The sequence below is a fragment of the Theropithecus gelada genome, chromosome 5, assembly GCF_003255815.1.
Source record: "Theropithecus gelada isolate Dixy chromosome 5, Tgel_1.0, whole genome shotgun sequence".
NCBI classification, from domain to species: Eukaryota; Metazoa; Chordata; class Mammalia; order Primates; family Cercopithecidae; genus Theropithecus; species Theropithecus gelada.
In genome coordinates this window covers 16453770-16473285 of record NC_037672.1, presented here as the reverse complement: position 1 = coordinate 16473285, position 19516 = coordinate 16453770, and the positions used below count along the sequence as shown (strand labels likewise).

Below are 19516 nucleotides of genomic sequence, written 5' to 3'. Positions count from 1 at the left end.
GTGGCTGACAAGCCCTTGCATTTCTACCCCATCATGATGCGTCTCATAGAGACTTGCTCACTGAGCCAAACTGTCAAGCAAGTGACATCTGTTGCCTATTATCAGGAACAGAAGACCCAGCCCTTCCGCCCACTGCATTCTGGTGTCTGAGTCACCAACGGAAACACAACACAGTTGAACCCTGAATGGAACAGTGCTTTACTCACACAGAGAAGAGACAGCAAAATTGGCTTCAATAGTGGATGCTGGTCCCCCATGACCACTGAGTCCCCTCGCAGCAGACACACCCCCCCCCCCCCCCGCACCTGTTTCATGCAGCAGCAGAAGGACCCTGTCTCCTCCCTGCCCCTGTGGGGTCTAAAATACTGATAGCCAGAGGCATCCCTGAGGGCCATTAACACACCTGCTTAAACAGGACAAAGGAGCACACATTGAGCCTGAAACGGGGAAAGACATTCCCGCACAAGGTGATAAGCGGGGCCCAGGCTGTGTGGGCTCTTTGTCTCTGTTTTTGTTGAGACGAGTTTCGCTCTTCTTGCACAGGCTGGAGTGAAATGGCGCGGTCTTGGCTCACCGCAACCTCCACCTCCCGGGTTCCAGCGATTCTCCTGCCGCAGCCTCCCGAGTTCCTGTGATTACAGGCATGCACCACCACACCCGGCTCACTTTGTATTTTTAGTAGAGATGGCATTTCTCCATGTTGGTCAGGCTGGTCTCGGACTCCTGACCTCAGATGATACGCCTGCCTTGGCCTCCCAAAGTGCTGTGATTACAGGCATGAGCCACCACGCCCGGCCAGGCTCTTTGTCTTCTCTTTTATCTCTTACGAAATGTTCCAGGCCCTTTTTTTTTTCTTTTTTTTGAGACACGGAGTCTTGCTCTGTCGCCCAGGCTGGAGCACAGTGGCACAATCTTGGCTCATTGAAACCTCCACCTCCTGAGTTCAAGTGATTCTCCGGCCTCAGCCTCCTGAGTAGCTGCGATTATAGACATGCGCCACCATACTTGGCTAACTTTTGTATTTTTAGTAGAGATGGGACTTTGCCATGTTGGCCAAGCTGGTCCCAAACCCCTGACCTCCAGTGATCCGCCCGCCTCGACTTCCCAAAGTGCTAAGATTACAGGCGTGAGCCACTGTGCTGGTCCCAGGCTCGTTTTTATGTGGCTAAGGAGGGGGTCAAAGGGCTGTGTGAATGAGGCTGCCTTTCCCAACATTTGGTGCATAGTTTCCATCCTCAAGGTCTGTGGTTGCTGCCGTGTCAGCTAGGCAGGAAGAAGGGGAAAGACCAATGGCACCCACCCAGTTGAGTCATGCCCTTTCAAGAACGCTTTTCAACAACTTCCGCCTACATTCCACTGGCCATCCCTGTCTGGAAGGAGGGCTGCTATCCTGAATAAAATCTGGATTCTAAAACTAGAAAAGAAAGAAAGTCTCAGCTAGGTGCAGTGGCTCATGCTTGTAATCCCAGCACATTGGGAGGCCGAGGTGGGAGGATCGCTTGAGCCCAGGAGTTCAAGGATGTAGTAAGCTATGATGGTGCCACTGCACTCCAGCATGGGCAACAAGAGTAAGACTTTGTCTGGGATGTCGGGGAGAGTGGTGGGAGGAGAGAGAGAGAGTGTGTGTATGTGGATATTGTCTAGGCAACAAGCAATTTCTGCCCATGTAGTAATTACTAGTCATCTCACAGGTCAAGGCACAAATTTAGTTCCCCAAAGAAACATTTTCTTGATGCCTGCACCTAGATCAGGTCCTCTGTGTCTATGATTTTTAACCTCTCATATCTTTTTTCTTTCACAAGGCTTATTGCCATGCCAATTAAATCATTCTTATGGCCCTTCCAATACCCTGTGGCCCATGAGGACAGGAACCATGTCTATCTTATTCACCATTGTATTTCTAGTGCCTGCTATTGCCACTGGCACATAGTAGGTGCTTAACAAATATTTGTTGAATGAATGACTGAAAGGGTTTTCATTTAGTACCTGGCATTTTACTATAAGGAAGGGGTCCAAAACCAATGTTTCAGGCCTCTCCATCATCCTGCCACCTGTAGAATGCAGATGTAGTAGAATGTAGATGCTGTGAATGGAGCTTCCGGAGCTATCTTGGCCTGTGAAGACAAAGCCACACCCTAGGGATGGTGGAGTAGACAGGGGAGGGAGCCTGGGTCCATAGTGGCTTCATGGACATTCTATACAAGTCCTGGACAGCAAGCCCACACTTCTTTAATGCGAATGTGTAAGTCATGGTGCATTTCAGTCACGGTTGATTTGGGCTGGCTGTCACATGTTGCCAACTCTAACCTTCATGAATCAGTGAGGTTCAGAGGTACAAAGTATCTTCCCCAAGGCCAAGCTACAGTTCTCAGAGCAGGGATTTGGACCTTGGCCTGTTGAGCCCTAGGGTCTGTACCTTTAACCCTTAAGTTACAGAACTTCCAGAAATCTCAGAAAAAATTGTGTTGACATTAAAGCAGCAAATAGAACTTTGCACTTGTCATGAGTAGTAGGGATTGCTCACTGGACTTTTCCACACCACTTTATAGCAAGGCTCAGAAAGAACTGTTGTTCACATTCTTTTTTATCTTTTTCATTTAAATAAAGCTACTGAACAACATGAGGCTCTGCCTATGCCTACATTAAAGCGGCTTGACAATCAACGACTTGACGGTCGTACTCTCTTTTCATCATGTTATTATTAGAGGCAAATATAATTGCTCCTCGGCCTTTTAGCTAAGATCCAGTGTAGAGCCAAGTACAGTGTCTGCTTCAATGTATGTTTAATCAGTGAATGATAGATTTCACTGCAACAAATGGAGGGTTTCTTTAGCTCTAACCCATTGGTGAATGGAAAAGCAACATAAGCAAATACAATTACCTAATCATGTTTGTTTTCTAATAACTGCCTATATTTTGAATTTCAGTCTTGCACTAGAATATTAGTTCTTTTCCCCAGGGGGAGAAATTCTAAACTCTATCCAAAGCAAGTTGAGTGTTAGAATTTGGATCAATTTGGGGGGCTGTGAAGGCAACTGATTTGTTCTTCAGCAGAGCAGTGATCAGGTAATAGAACTATCTGTGGAGGAAGTAGAGGACACTTCAATTCCTGGACAATTAAACTGTCTGTAAAGCACATGTGCCTGATTTCCTGTTTGATGAATTCAGTTAGTTTTGTGAATTTTTTTAAGTTAAATGTGAGGATTAATGTTATTATTTTACTAACGGTAGAATGGACTTGTAAGTGAAAGGAAACTCAATAATTATTTAACTTTGCAATTGTTCTTATTCCATATGAGGAAAATCAGTTTTTTAAAAAATTTGAGTTTCATCTTTGGTTTAGTGTGTTTGGTCTTTTTAGATAAGTATAGAGCTGGAAAGAAATATTCTGGACTTTTTAGAAACTTAACTGCTAAATATGACCTGTACTTGGTACAATATTTAGATGTTAAAGCTAGCTTATTATTATTTTTTAAACTTTTAGGTTCGGGGTACCTGTGCAGGTTTGTTACATAGGTAAACTGTGTGACACATGGGTTTGGTGTACAGATAATTTTTGTCACCTGGGGAATAAGCATATGTATTTTTTCTGATCCTCTCCCTCCTCCCATCCTTCATCCTCAAGTAGGCCCCAGTGTGTTTTTGGCCTTCTAGTACCCATGTGTTCTTTTTCACACTAGCTTATCTTAATACCCCTTTAAGACTTTTCGGGAGGGGTTGAAATCTGAGCCAATGCTGAGTCAATGTGTATTTTGACCTTCTTACTTACATGCATCGGAGGCCAACCTGTTGAACATCCCTTCATCATCACTGGCCAAGGAGCATCTATTGCATATTTTCCCCTCATCCTTGTTTAATGCCACTTCCTAGTCTAATTTGTTGCCAGTAACAAATACCAGCATTTGTTAATGTTGTTTAAATCAATACGATTGCACTGTATATTACAAATGCTGAATAAACTCATGGCTATGTAAAATTCGAAGTTTAGTGTTTTAAAATAATATGTGTGAAACTTTGAAATTTGTTTTAATAAAACAGTCCTCGAAGATGTATTTCAATTAGAAGGAATCTCAGGCCAAGTGTGGTGACTCACACCTGTAATTCCAGCACGTCGGGAGGCCTAGGAAGGAGGGTTGCTTGAATCCAGGAGTTTGAGACCAGCCTGGGCAACATAGTGAGGCCCCCGTCTCTACAAAAATAAAAACAAAAAAATTATCCAGGTATGGTGGTGTGTGCCTATAGATCCAGCTACTCAGGAGGTTGAGATGGGAGGATCCCCTGAGCCCAGGAGATCTAGGCTGCACTGAGCCATGACCATACTACCGCACTCCAGCTTGGGTGACAGAGTGAGACCGTGTCTCTCAAAAGAAAAAAAAAAAAAGAAAAGAAAAGAAAAAGGAAGGAATCTCATGTGCAAAGATCATTGGCAAATTTATCTCCTGAGTGAGATCATAACAGCTGCTACTATATATTAGGTATCTACTAAGCACAAATAAAGACTGAACATCTTTTTTTGTTGTTGTTATTTGTATCCATTTATTATTTTTTTTAAGAGGGAATCTCGCTCTGTTGCCCAGGCTGGAGTGTAGTGGCATAATCTCGGCTCACTGCAACCTCTACCTCCTGGGTTCAAGTGATTCTCCTGCCTCAGCCTCCTGAGTAGCTGAGATTACAGGTACCCACCACCATGCCCAGCTAAATTTTGTATTTTAGTAGAAATGGTGTTTCACCATGTTGGTCAAGCTGGTCTAGAACTCCTGACCTTAATAGATCCACCTGCCTCGGTCTCCTAAAGTGCTGGGATTACAGGTGTGAGCCATGAACATCTGTTTAACATATGGTTTTTTTAAAAAAACATTGATCTATTTCTCATCTCTTTGTCTTTTTGTTTATGAACTTCTTATTTCTGGTACGAAATATTTTCATTTCCCAGAGCTTGCTTTTCTCATCGATGCAATACTTGCTATTGTCTTTCCGTGGATATTAATTACACTTTATCTGAAGGTTTTTTCTACTGCTCTCTGAATTGGCCCTGTTTGTTCTGACTTCTGATTTCTTCTTTGTTTGTTTTGGTCTCTCACTTTGATGTTGGCAGGATTTCTTCCAATGCCTGGTGATCTTTGACTGTTGAATAAGTGGGGGACTGGGGGTGGGGAGGGGGGAAGGGTTGAAAAAGTAACTATGTTAGTACTACGTTCACTTAATAGCTTTCCAGGTGATGGGATCAATTGTACCCCAAACCTCAGCATCATTCAATATACCCATGTAAAAACCTGCACCTGTGCCCCCAAATCTAAAATAAAAATTGAAAGTATCAAAAAACAAAAAAGCAGACAAACAAAAAGTGAGGACTGAAAGGCCAAATGAACCTCTTCGTGCTCATGGGAAGGACCTGATAATTGGGGTTTCTTTAGGTATTACCTTGGCGTGATTAGGTGGGACTCCATCATTTCATTGGGACATCACCAAATGTCAAACTCTACAAGCCTTTTCTCTTGGGCTTCCACTTTCCCCTAAAGGGGATCCTTCAATTGCCCGTCTGTCTTAATAGCCTGACTGCTAGTTTTTTTGGGAGCAAATCAGGAGAAATATATCTGGGGTCAGATAATCCAGTCTGTAGTTTTTAATTTAATTTCACTATTTTCTGTTAGGTGTCTCCCCCTCCCTGACCTGGGTCTGGGGCCCCCAAATCTGGAGTATCTCTGATTCAACCCCTTTAGAAAGAAAATCTAGTCTTCTAATAAGTTGTGAAAAAGTGCATTTACCTGGGGGAAGGTAAATAAAACATGGGTAAAGACCTGAGATATTATTTCGTGTTTCTGTTTATGTTTTCTTCCTGTGTAATCTGGTCTCAGGATTGCTTTGTCGATTAAGAATTAAGAGGATGTTCTCAGTGTAACTGTATCACAGACTGCATAATGTATTCCTCCTCAGATTACTGGGATGGAATTTCGGCATGTGTGTCCGTTCATTTATTCAGCAAATATTTATTGAATGCCTGCTTTGTTTCAGGCAGTGCTCTAGACAGTTGGGGATACAGCAGGTGAGCAAGACGAGCAAGAGTGTCCTGAGGTACAAGGGCCCCAGCGTTGATCCATTCACTTCATTCCTTCACTTACTCCTGAGCCCAGCATTTTATCTATTTGCTTAATTCCTTCACTTACTCATGAGCCCCAGCATTGATCTATTTGCTTCGCTCCTTCACAATAAATACATTGAGGACCTACTATATGGCAGGTAATGAGATAGGCACACAGGGGTATAAGATAAACAAGGGACGCAGTCTCCGCCTTTACTCAGCACATGGTGCAGCAAGGAAGAAAGACAATTCAGCAGCGTGAGCTGAGCACAGCAGGTGAGAGGGGAGTTCACAGGGCTCCAAGAGCACAGAGCAGAAGGCTCTTACCTAATTCATGAGTCAGGAAAGCTCTCCCATAAAAATTAACACTAAAGCTGCGACCTGAACGACAAGCAAAACTGATACAGGTGAGGAGAGAAGGTGAGTGAAGGGCTTGAGGAAGGGCAGAAGAAGGTGGCTGGTCTTTCACGGAACTGGAAGAAGGTGGATGTGGCTGCAGTATAGATAGTGAAGGGAAGATGGAGCTGGACAGGTGAGCAGGGTCCAGTGGTTGAATGCTTTTGTGGGCCACAGGATAGAGCTGATGGTGGCTTGTCCTATATGGGGCTGAAGCAGAGAGAGAGGTGGAAAATTGCCATGCTGCTTGGAGGGTAGGATCAAGATGACTTCGTGAGGGACTGGATCTGAAGTGAGGGAAAGGGGAAATTTAGAGACGACTTCTAAACTTCTAGTTTAAGCAACAAGTTGGGTATCCTGCTTTCAACTGAGATTGAAGACCCAGGAGGAGAAGCAACTGTAGTGAGGGTAATGAAGGAGGCAGCAAGGAAAACAGCTCCATTTTGCACAAATTGAGTTTGAGGAACCCAAGGATATCCAAGTGGAAAGATGCAATAGGCAACTGAGTATATGGGTCTGGAGAGCAGGCAAGTCGTGCTGGCTAGTGATGCCAATTTTGGAAGCATTAGCATATAGCTAGAGTAGAATGTGCAGTCTAGGGAAGGTGATGTGTTTTGTTACTGTTTCGCTTTGGTTTTTGTTTTGAGACAGGGCCTCACTCTATTGCCCAGGCTGCAGTGCAGTGGCGCGACCTCAGCTCACAGCAACCTCCATCTCCTGGGTTCAAGCGATTCTCCTCAGGCTCCCAAGTAGCTGGGAATACAGGCATGTGCCACCATGCCCAGCTAATTTTTTTTTTTCAGTAGAGACAAGGTTTCACCACGTTGGCCAGATGGTCTCAAACTCCTAACCTCAAATAATCCACTCGTCTCGACTTCCCAAAGTGCTGGGATTACAGGCATGAGCCTCTGTGCCCGACCAGGTGATGTGTTTTTGTTTGGTGCACAGTGATATGCTTACTTTTTAAAACTTTTTTTTTTTTTAATTTCCAAAAAATTATTGGTGGCCGGGTGCAGTGGATCACACAGTCAGTAGTTCAGGACCAGCCTAACCAACATGGTGAAACCCTGTCTCTACTAAAAATACAAACTTAGCCGGATGTGGTGGTGTGCGCCTGTAATCTCAGCTACTCAGGAGGCTGAGGCAGGAGAATCTCTTGAACCCGGGAGGCAGAGGTTGCAGGGAGGTAGAGGTTGCAGTGAGCCAAGATCATGCCACTGCACTCCAGCCTGGGCAACAGAGCAAGACTCTGTCTCAAAAAAAAAAAAAATTACTGATTTACAGAAGGTTGGAAAGACAGTACAGAGAGATTCCACTTTACTCTTCACTGGTTTTCCCCAGTGGTTACTTCTACGTCTAGCTAATTAGTGTAATATCAAAACCAGGGAAGGTGCATTGGTCTAAGGTGTTCATACAGTTAAATGTTCTTTTATCATTTGTGTAGATTTTTGTAATCACCACTGGTGTCAAGATACCAACCTATTCCATCACCACAAAGATCCTTCTTGAGCTACCCCTTTGTAGTCACACTTACTGCCTCACATCCCTAACCCTTGGCAACCTCAAATTTGTTCTCTAGCTCTATAATTGTATTATCTCTAGAATGCTATATAAGTGGAATCATAATGTATGTGAACTTATTGAAATCTTGCACTATTGCCCAGGCTGGAGTGCAGTGGTGTGATCTTGACTCACTGCAACCTCCATCTCCCAGGTTCAATTGATTCTCCTGCCTCAGCCTCCCAAGTAGCTGGGATGTAGTGAACTTTTGAGATTGAATTTTTCACCCAGCATTTGCTCTTGAGATCCATTCAAGCTGTCATGTATACCAGTAGTTCACTCCTTTTTATTGCAGAGTATTATTCCATGGAATAGATGCATCACAGTTTTGTTTTGTTTTATTTTTCTGTCATTCACCTATTGAAGGACATTTTGGTTGCTTCCAGTTTTTGGTAATTCCCAATAAAGCTGCTATGACATTTGTGTACAAGCTTTCATGTGGAAATAAGTTTTCATTTTTCTGGGATAAATGCCCAGGAGTATAAATGCTGGGTCATGTGATGTACATTTGTACATTTAGTTTCTTTCTTTTCCTTTCCTTCCTTCCTTCCTTCCTTCCTTTCTTCCTTCCTTTCTTTCTTTCTTTCTTTCTTTCTTTCTTTCTTTCTTTCTTTCTTTCTTTCTTTCTTTCTTTCTTTCTCTCTTTCTCTCTTTCTCTCTTTCTCTCTTTCTCTCTTTCTCTCTCTCTTTCTCTCTTTCTCTCTCTGTTTCTCTCTTTCTTGTCTTGCTCTGTCGCCCGGGCTGGAGTGCAGTGGCTCAATCTTGGCTCACTGCAACATCCACCTCCTAGCCTCAAGCAATTATCCTGCCTCAGCCTCCTGAGTAACTGGGATTACAGGTGCATGCCACCACAGCCAGCTAATTTTTGTATTTTTAGGAGACACGGAATTTCACCATGTTGGCCAGGCTGGTCTTGAACTCCTGGCCTGAAGTGATCCACCCGCCTGGGCCTCCCAAAGTGCTGAGATTACAGGTGTGAGCCACCGCACTCAGCCCCATTTAGTTTTTGAAAAATAAACTGTTGCCTTCTTGCTGGCTGTCTTTCTGCCACCATCCTGGTCTCATGTTCCCTTCACTAAATGCCTGGTGAAGCCACAGAAACCATTCCTACTACAGAGCAGGAGTTGCCACAGCCCCAGCTGGAGACCAGATCTGGAACAGAACCTGACGGTGATAAATCAGTACCAGAGCTCGAGGATCAGGATTCCACAGAGACACCACACAAACAGCCCAACTGGCAGCAGTAGCTGAAATCAATGAGTGTCAATCAGTAAAGCAAAACAGAGTTAGAGTGGAAAGAAGGCATGTAAGGCTATGTCCAAACTCGGTCTTCCGTAGATTACAGGGATTACTCCAGTCACTACTGGAAATCTAAGAATATCTTCTTTGTCATCACAAAACCAGATGTCTACAAGAACCCTGCTTCAGATACCTACGTAGTTTTTGGGGAAGCCAAGATCAAGGATTTATCTTTTTTTTTTTTTTTTTTTTGAGATGGAGTCTCGCTCTGTCGCCCAGGCTGGAGTGCAGTGGCCGCATCTCAGCTCACTGCAAGCTCCACCTCCTGGGTTTACGCTATTCTCCTGCTTCAGCCTCTCGAGTAGCTGGGACTACAGGCGCCCGCCACCTCGCCCAGCTAGTTTTTTGTATTTTTTAGTAGAGACGGGGTTTCACCGTGTTTCGACCTCCCAAAGTGCTGGGATTACAGGCTTGAGCCACCGCGCCCGGCCAGGATTTATCTTAACAAGCATGGTTAGCACCTGCCGAGACACAGCGTGAGCTGTCTCGAGCATTCAAGAAAACACATAGACTCCAACTGTACAAGAGGAGACTGGAGAGGAACAGGTTGATGATACAGGTGTGGAAGTTAAGGACGTAGTATTGGTCATGTCACAAGCAAATGTGTTGGGAGCAAAGGCAGTGGGAGCCCTGAAGAACAACGGTAATGATATTGTAATAGCTATTATGGAGTTAGCAATGTGACCTCCTGAAAATGACTTTTTTTCTGTGTTTCAAAAGAATAACTGCAACTTGGTTTGAAATTTGTACCTGTTTCTATCCTAAGTAAAATTATGGCTTCTTGTTGGAAAAATATTAGAATAAAATAAACATTCAAATTATGCAAAGTCCCACAATCACTGCACTCCCAGCCCAGGCGATTATTAATGGCTAACCACTTGCCTTTTAAAGAATTTCATTGGCTGGGCATGGTGGCTCACGCCTGTAATCCCAGCACTTTGGGAGGTCGAAGCGGGCGGATCACGAGGTCAGGAGATCAAGACTATCCTGGCTAACACGGTGAAACCCCGTCTCTACTAAAGATACAAAAAATTAGCCAGGCGTGGTGGCGGGGGCCTGTAGTCCCAGCTACTCAGGAGGCTGAGGCAGGAGAATGGCATGAACCCGGGAGGCAGAGCTTGCAGTTAGTCAAGATCGCGCCACTGCACTCCAGCCTGGGCGACAGAGCGAGACTCCGACTCAAAAAAAAAAAAAAAAAAGAAGAATTTCTTGGTATTCTTCTGCTTCCAGAATAAAGGAGACTAATAATCTTTTCTCTTATTCTCACCTCTATCAGGTCTGGGATCTTCGTTTAATACTACCCTGGGCCAAGAGCAGTGGCTCACGCCTGTAATCCCAGCATTTTGGGAAACAGAGGCAGTAGTATCACTTGAGCCCAGGACTTGGAGACCAGCCTGGACAACATGGTGAGACTCCTGTCTACACAAAAAATACAAAAATTAGCTGAGTGTGGTGGTGCAAGCCCATAGTTGAGGCGAGCGGCGATGGCACCACTGTACTCCAGCCTGGGTGACAGAACGAGATTTTGTCTTAAAATTAAAAAGAATTATCTGCTGTCCCTGAAATGTAAGTGATGTAAGTGACTGTCCTGAGAAATGCTGGTACCTTTTTTTTTTTTTTTTTTAACTGCCAAGATCCTTTGTAAATGGGAACTCTTGTTTTCTTGTTTAGCAGTTTGCTCATCTATATATACTTTCAGAGACAAACTGTTCTCAGTATTGAGGATTAGAATAAACTCCTTTCTCTAATAAAAGATCAGTGACTGAAAAAAAAAAAAAACCCAAATGTATCATTACAGTTATCAATATGTCAAATGTATGCTTGCCACAATTTTTCATATGACAAAGTGATTTTTCTTTTTTATTTAATTCTAATTTGGTCCTCACTATTGGAGTTACATTTAAGTTCTTAACCATTCTGGTGCTGTATATTTTCTTTCTTTCTTTCCCTTTCTTTCTTTCTTTCTTTCTTTCTTTCTTTCTTTCTTTCTTTCTTTCTTCTCTTTCTTTCTCTTTCTTTTTTTTTTCATCCCCATGAACACCAAGGAAGCTCTGTATATTTTCTGTGACAACGCCCTCAAACTTGTCTACCTCGGTAGCTCACAAATGCCAACTCTAAACCATCAACTGGGGAATTCCAAACACACATAGCACACACACACATTCCTCTCTTGCTCTCTCTTTCTGTCTCTTTCTGGAGTCTACCTTCCTTCCCTCCTCTCCTTCCTCCCCCAAGAGATTCTGATTCACTTTTAAAAAGCTCACCAGGTAATTCTGACCATCAGCCAGGTTTGGAAACTATTGAGATAATTCTTCATATCTGTATGTGTCTATCTACCCATCCTGCTTTCCTTATTCCAGAAGAGATTTAAGGTGTTGACTTAATTAAATACAGTAATTTGGGAAACCATTTAAGAAAATAAAATATCAACAGTGGGTTTAATCTTTATCTTCTTTCTCATGATTTTGTATTTTTTCCAAGTTTTTAAAATATATTATTACAACGATAATTTTTAAAAAGAGTGAAACTTTATAGATACAAAATTGAGTTTGGGCAGGGTGTGGTGGCTCCTGCTTCTAATCCCAGCCCTTTGAGAGGCCAAAGCAGGCGGATCACTTTAGCCCAGGAGCTCAAGACCAGCCTGGCCAACATGGCAAAACCCCATCTCTACAAAAAATACAAAAATTAGTCAGGTGTGGTGGTGCATGCCTGTGGTCCCAGCGACTGGAGAGACTGAGGTGGTAGGATTGCTTGAGCCCAGGAAGTGGAGGTTGCAGTGAACTGAGATCGCGCCGCTGCACTCCACCGCATTCCACCTGGGGTGAGAAGTGAGACCCTGCCTCAAAAATAAATAAATAAATAAATAAGTCCAGTCACTTGTCAGAGTTGCTGGGCCTGTGTATTATACTATTTTATACTTCATGAGTTATTAATCAAGTATAGTAATTTGATTTTTACAACCCTGCGTTGCCACAGAGGACCAGAGAGAAAACCTTTATGGCTGTGACCTTATAGGTTACTGGTAGGATGTAAGATCTCTAAAGTTTTTTTGTTTGTTTGTTTGTTTTGATGGAGTCTCGTTCTGTCGCCCAGGCTGGAGTGCAGTGGCGCGATCTCTGCTCACTGCAAGCTCCGCCTCCGGGGTTCACGCCATTCTCCTGCCTCAGCCTCCCGAGTAGCTGGGACTACAGGCGCCCGCCACCACGCCTGGCTAATTTTTTGTATATTTGGTAAAGACGAAGTTTCACCATGTTAGCCAGGATGGTCTCGATCTCCTGACCTCGTGATCCGCCCGCCTCGGCCTCCCAAAGTGCTGGGATTACAGGCGTGAACCACCGCGCCCGGTCAAGACCTCTAAAGTTCTAACAGTTTCTGTTTCCTAGGGTCCTGCAACACCCCCATGAGAAATAGCCCTCGTTATACTTAGCAACGTTATCTAAAATATTAAAAGGTATTTCCTTATTCAATTGGAACTTGAAACTGCAAGCATAGTGGAATCACAGAGTGACTGAGCTGAAAGAATCATTCAAGATTCCTTGATCCAACCAGCAGCCCCACACCCGCTAGGACATGAGTTTATGGTCAATAGATTGCTTCCCCCTAGTGGCAAAAGGTGGTCATGCCACTTCCATTTTTAGACGTTTAACCTTAGAATCATGGTTTAGAAATTATTTTGCACCATGGATTGCTTTGATATGGTTATTAAAACATATACCGTGTGATAGTATTATATAGTATCCATGGTAAAACTATTAGCTAATGCATTTAACAATCACAGCAACAATACCTAAGGCGGTCAAAGCTCATTACTTCTCTAATTTCTTTCTGATTTCCTTAGGAAACAATTTATCCCTGATTTATAATATTCCTTCTAAGTCTTAAAGAAATGAATGTAATTCTGTAGTTATAAATAAGCTCTTTTCAGAGCAGACAGCATTATAAGCCAGTATGATAAAGATTCCAGAAATGGCAAATTGCCACCAAATAGTTATAGCCTTTGGTAACAAACAGAAGAAAACAAAAAAGAAAACAATTGACCCTTTTAACTACCAGATCCAGGATTTGATACAATGATCATGCCCAGAACGAAGTCTGTCATTTTGAGGCAAATTGTTCTTAAAGCCTCAAATGAACTCAGCAAAGCTTTAAAATCATCTTTTGGTGTCCCAGAGAAGCTTATATATAATTTATTTTTTTAAAAATGCTGCCTTATTCAGTTTTCAGGGAATTTTTACATATACAGTATTATTATCATTTGCCCCTTCAACTACTCTCCTTGGTAGACAGGAAAGGTATTAGTGTACTTTTTTTTTCTTTTTGTTGAGATGGAGTGCTGTCGCACAATCTTGGCTCACTGCAACCTCTGCCTCCTGGGTTCACGCGACTCTCCTGCCTCAGCTTCCCCAGTAGCTGGGATTACAGACATGCACCACCACCCCGGCTAATTTTTTATTTTTAGTGGAGACGGGGTTTCGCCATGTTGACCAGGCTGGCCTCAAACTCCTGCCCTCAAGTAATCTGCCCATCTCAGCCTCCCAAAGTGTTGGGATTACAAGCGTGAGCCACCACGCCCGGCCAGTATATATACCTTTTTTATGATTGAAGAAACTGAGGCTCAGAGATATCACACAGCAATAGGGTCCCAGAAATGGGACAAAAATCATAGTTGTTTCACTCTTCTTGGAATGCTTCAGACTTTTACATCCAACTGTCTGCTATGCATTTTTGCTGGGATGTCTCATCCACAGGCTCTGAGCTCCAACTCATCCCTGGATCCTGTTACAGGTAGTGACACTGCCTTCTACTCAATCGTCAAACAAGAACTCTGGGAGGTCCCCGATCCTTTCTCCTCTATCCCCTCTTGCAACTGATGTCTTGCTGATTTTCCTGACCCTCCTCCACTTCCTATTGTACCCTTGTATTAGTGTGCTAGGGCTGCCACAGACTGGGTGGCTTCAACAACAGAAATATATTTCGTCACAATTCTTGGAGAAGTCCAAGGTCAAGACATCAGAAAGGTTGGTTTCTTCTGAGGACTCTCTTCTTGGCTTGTAGATGGCCGTTGTGTTAGTCTATTTTACGTTGCTATAAAAGAACACCTGAGGTTGGATAATTTATAAAGAAAAGAGGTTTATTTTAGCTCGCAATTCTGCAGAAAGAACGCTGCAGAATCTTATACTATGCTTCTCTATAAGAAGCATAGTAGACCAGGGCACAGTGGCTCATGCCTGTAATCCCAGCACTTTGGGAGGCCGAGATGGGTGGATCACTTGAGGTCCAGAGTTCAAGACCAGCCTGGGCAATGTGGGGAAACTTCATCTCTACTAAAAATACATCTCTACTAAAAATACAAAAATTAACTGAGTGTGGTGGCGCACACCTGTGATCCCAGCTACTCAGGAGGCTGAGGCAGGAGAATTGCTTGTACCTTGGAGGTGGAGGCTGCAGTTAGCTGAGATTGTGCCACTGCATTCCAGCCTGGGCAACAGAGTGAGACTCCATCTCAAAAAAGCATAGTGCTAGCCTCTGCTTCAGGTGAGGCCTCAGGAAGTTTTGTTGGTTGGTTTGTTTTGAGACAGAGTCTTGCTCTTTTGCCAGCCTGGAGTGCAGTGGCATGATCTCAGCTCACTGCAACCTCCGCCTCCTGGGTTCCAGCGATTCCCCCGCCTCAGCCTCCCGAGTAGCTGGGATTACAGGCACACGTCACTACACCTGGCTAATTTTTTGTATTTTAGTAGAGACAGGGTTTCACCATGTTAGCTAAGATGGTCTCGATCTCCTGACCTCGTGATCCGCCCACCTCAGCCTCCCAAAATGCTGGGATTACAGGCTTGAGCCACCGTGCCCGGCCTGGAAGTTTTTACTCACGGTGGAAGGCAGAGTGAGAACAGGCCTGTCAAATGGTGAGAGAGAGAGCAAGGAGGGAGGAGGAGCTGCTGGGCTCTTAAACAGCCAGCTCTCCTGTGAACTAATAGAGCAAGAATTCACTTGTTAACACGGGGATGGCCCAAGCTATTCTTGAGGGATCTCCTCCCATGAGGGATCTGCCCTGTGGTAGCGAGCCTATAATCCCAGCTGCTGGGGAGGCTGAGGCATGAGAATCTCTTGAACCCGGGAGGTGGAGGTTGCAGTGAGCCGAGATCATGCCACTATGCTCCAGCCTGGGCAACAGGGCAAGACTCTGTCTCATAAAATAAACAAAAGCCCTGTCTCCAAACATGTCACATTGTGAGGTACTGGGGGTCAAGACTTCAACATGAGTTGGGGGGGAGCGGCGCAGGGCATAACCCTGCCCATGACAGCCCTGGTTCATTTCTGAACTGGTTGAAGGCTGCCTCCCTCTGCCCTTGACGCTGTACCACCTTCCTGCCCAGATCCTCTGCTCCCATGTACTGTCCACATGCTGCTCGAGGGCTCCTTCTAATGCGCCACCTATCCTGCTTCGCAGCCTTCAGTGAAGCCCAGTTCCTTCACAGGACACAGGAATCCCTCTCGAACCTGGCCCTACCTTTCTGGCCCGCCTGTGTTCCTTCCATACTTCTTGTCTTGCACTTGCCCCAGTGGGTGCTGAACTGCTGTGACCTGGCTGTGCTGTTTCCTGCCTCGATACCTCTGCTTGTATCTATGCCCTCACCCTGAGTCTTTTGTCTTTGCCTGCCTACCTCTTCTTCATTCTTCAGAATTGATAGTGAGAGGGAGACTTTTGTGGTCCCTTCAATTCCATCCCAGCTCTGGCTTCCGGACCAGAGAGACCTGCGTGCATGCACAGATTCCAGGGTAGGCGGATGGCTGCGGACAGACCGCAGGTGGGCAGATGGCAGTAGGCGTTACCTCGGGAACAGTCTGTTAAGGCCATGCTGATCACTGCACCAAAGAACTGTCCCTGTACCCCAGGGGGTTTCAGCTGTCTCGACCAGGTGGCCTATAGGAGCCACCTCCTTCCATCAGGCAGGCAAAGCTTCTTCCTGGTTTTATTATGTCTCTTAATATACAGACAATTCAATGTCTTCCCATTTTTGGCTGGCTATATATAGATACATATATATTTTATACATTTAACTTAGATTCATACCCATAAGGCTGATACTAATTTACAAAGATAGTAATTTATACTTACCTCCTGACTCTCCCCATTCAAGCTAGTTGCAGGCCTTACCTTAGGGGAAACTTGTGGTAATGTGGACAACAGAAGAGCTATCACAGTGGCTTTGAAGTAAGTACTCTGGGTTTTCTAGATTGTGATTCATGCCCAGTACAGTGGACCCATGGTTCCATTGAACTTGCTTTCACAGTTTAGCCAACTCCAACCTCATTGTTGTAGCCACTTTCATCCTGGCTAAACTTTAAAATAATAGCACATAAGCACTTCCATACTAGCGACTTTACTGTAAACTTACCCTCACCCCGGCATGTAATTACTATTTTTTTTTTTTTTTTTTTTTTGAGATGGAGTTTTGCTCTTGTTGCCTAGGCTGGAGTGCAATGGCGTGATCTCGGCTCACCGCAACCTCCTCCTCCCGGGTTCAAGCTATTCTCCTGCCTCAGCCTACCGAGTAGCCGGGATTATAGACATGTGCCACCATGCCTGGCTAATTTTGTATTTTTAGTAGGAACAGGGTTTCTCCATGTTGATCAGGCTGATCTTGAACTCCTGACCTCAGGTTATCCACCCACTTGGGCCTCCCAAAGTGCTGGGATCACAGGCATGAGCCACCGCCCCCGGCTATGTAATTACTATTAATAGTTTTATTTGTAAACCCCACCGCTTCCTGACCCAGGCTGTGTCAGGATCAGCTCTGTCCATCCTCCAGCCTCCTGTTATCGTAAAATGCAATGTTTGTGTTTCTAGTTCCTGGTCTGCAAACTGCCCAAACAATGTCATCTTCATCTTTGTATCCCCAGGACCTGGCATTGTGCCAAACACATAGTAATGTTCCCAAAATAATCTGTTGAAAATAAAATGAAAATATTTGGATCTATGGGACGACAGAGCAGGGACAATGAAGTCACTATTTGGAATAATTTTCAGCAAGAAGCTTTTGTTAATGGAGGTGGAGAGTGGAGGTAAATGTCCAGGTGAAACAAAATTAGCCATGGGCTGATACTTATTGAAGCTGGATAATAGGTACCTAGAACTGCAATATTGTAGTTTTTATGCATATATATATATATATAAATAAATTAGGCATATTAAATACATATTCGCCAATAAAAAGTAAAAAGCCAAAACAAACCCATGTCTGTTTACTAAGAAACCAGTGTGAGAAAGAAGTGCTAGTACTATAATGAAGCAGGCTGTCATTTCTGCTTGTTTACTTTTCATTTCGGCACAGTGGTCCTTTGTGAGGAACAATGACAATGACTTCCACCTCTTCCAGGGAGAAGCCCAGATGAGGAGGTCAGTTGCTGTGGCCTGTCAGTCCTTGAGGTGATGTCACAGTCTCCCGAGGACAAAGCTTTCATTTAGCAAGAGGGAACAGTTGAGTAGTAAAGTGATTATTGTTACCGGTCATCCTTTGGCTCAGATTTTGTAAACAGATTCATCTTGAATGATGGCATGAGTAGGGATTACTGGAACAACTGCATTGTCTGAAATGACAAGCCTGGAAATTTCCACTGTGGGAGGATGTCATGGGATTCAGTACTGGTAGAGCCATTAAAACTTAGAAAGAAGAAAATTCTGTAGAAATAAAAACATGCTTAATATATTTATTTGAAGAAAGCAGAATGAAAATAAGTCCGATGTGTACTGCATGGGAAGAGGAACATTATGATATTATGATGGCATAAAAAAGTTAAAATGTTGAGATATTATGCTACAACATGGATGAACCTTGAAAACACTAGGCTAAGTAAAAGAAACCAGTCATTAGTTATACGATAACCATATATGGTATAATTTCATTTTTATGAAATGTCTAGCTAGCATAGGCAAATTCATAGAGACAAAAGTAGATTAGTGGTTGCCTAGGGCTGCATAGGGAAGAGAACGAAGAATGACTACCAATGGGCATAAGGTTTCTTTTTTGGGTAATAAAAATGTTCTAAAAATGTGGCAATGTTGCACAATTCTGTAAATATACTGAAAACCACTTGAGTTGTACATTTTAAATGACTGAAATTATGCTGTAAAAATTCTAGCTCAATAAAGCTGTCAAAAATGCTGGGGTATTGGGATAAGAGGATTCTTTTTTAAAAATTGTCTTACTGCCGGGCACGGTGGCTCACGCCTGTAATCCTAGGACTTTGGGAGGCCAAGGCGGGTGAATCACTAGGCCAGGAGATTGAAACCATCCTGGCTAATACGGTGAAACCCCGTCTCTACTAAAAATACAAAAAATTAGCTGGGTGTGGTGGTGGGTGCCTGTGGTCCCAGCTACTCGGGAGGCTGAGGCAGGAGAATGGCGTGAACCCAGGAGGTGGAGCTTGCAGTGAGCCGAGATCGCGCCACTGAACTCTGGTCTGGGCAACAGAGCAAGACTCCATCTCAAAAAAAAAAAAAAAAAAAAAAAAAAAAAAAAAAAAAAAAAAAAAAAATTGTCTTACTGCATCATGATGTAATTTGCTACATTTTCAATAAACAATACAAAATGTATTGTCACATAGTAAAAATCCAGCAAGGATACATCACATTCACCAGATAATAAATATTTATTTTTGAAAACCCAGACAGTGTGTTTCTAATAAATCTTAAAATTGAAGGTGTTCAAAATTCAGTGCAATCAAGTTTCCACTGAGTGTTTGACAATTAAACACCTGCGTGGAGTGCAGTTGGTTTTCCAGCAGCTACTGCAGCAGCTGCTGATGACCTCTTCTCTTTTTTCTCTGTTTCTTTGTCAAGGATGAAGTTGGCAAGAGTTTGCATGCTAGCCAGTGCTCCAGGGTGAGGGAGCAATGGTCCCTAATCCCAAATGGGAGTTACATTGGTCTTCCCAAATCACTACCACGGCCCAATTGTTATTTTAACGGTGTTTTCCTCATGGTTTTGTGTGGCATGGTAGCAAAATATTATTGAGTTGCTTTCATTCTTCTGTTATCTCTAACCACATATCCAATTTCCTGAGCTTCTCTTTTTCACTTATAAAATAGGAACAGTGACAGTACCTACCTTAAAACTCTACCATGTTAAAACAACAACAACAACAAAACAACAGCTCTACCATGTTGATTCCAAGGCTGGGA

The 19516-nt window shown here is 43.7% G+C and overlaps 1 pseudogene; it reads left to right on the top strand.

The window, feature by feature from the left end:
• The first annotated feature begins 9114 nt into the window (after positions 1-9114).
• LOC112625206 lies at positions 9115-10018 on the top strand (annotated as a pseudogene).
• The last annotated feature ends 9498 nt before the right edge of the window (positions 10019-19516 follow it).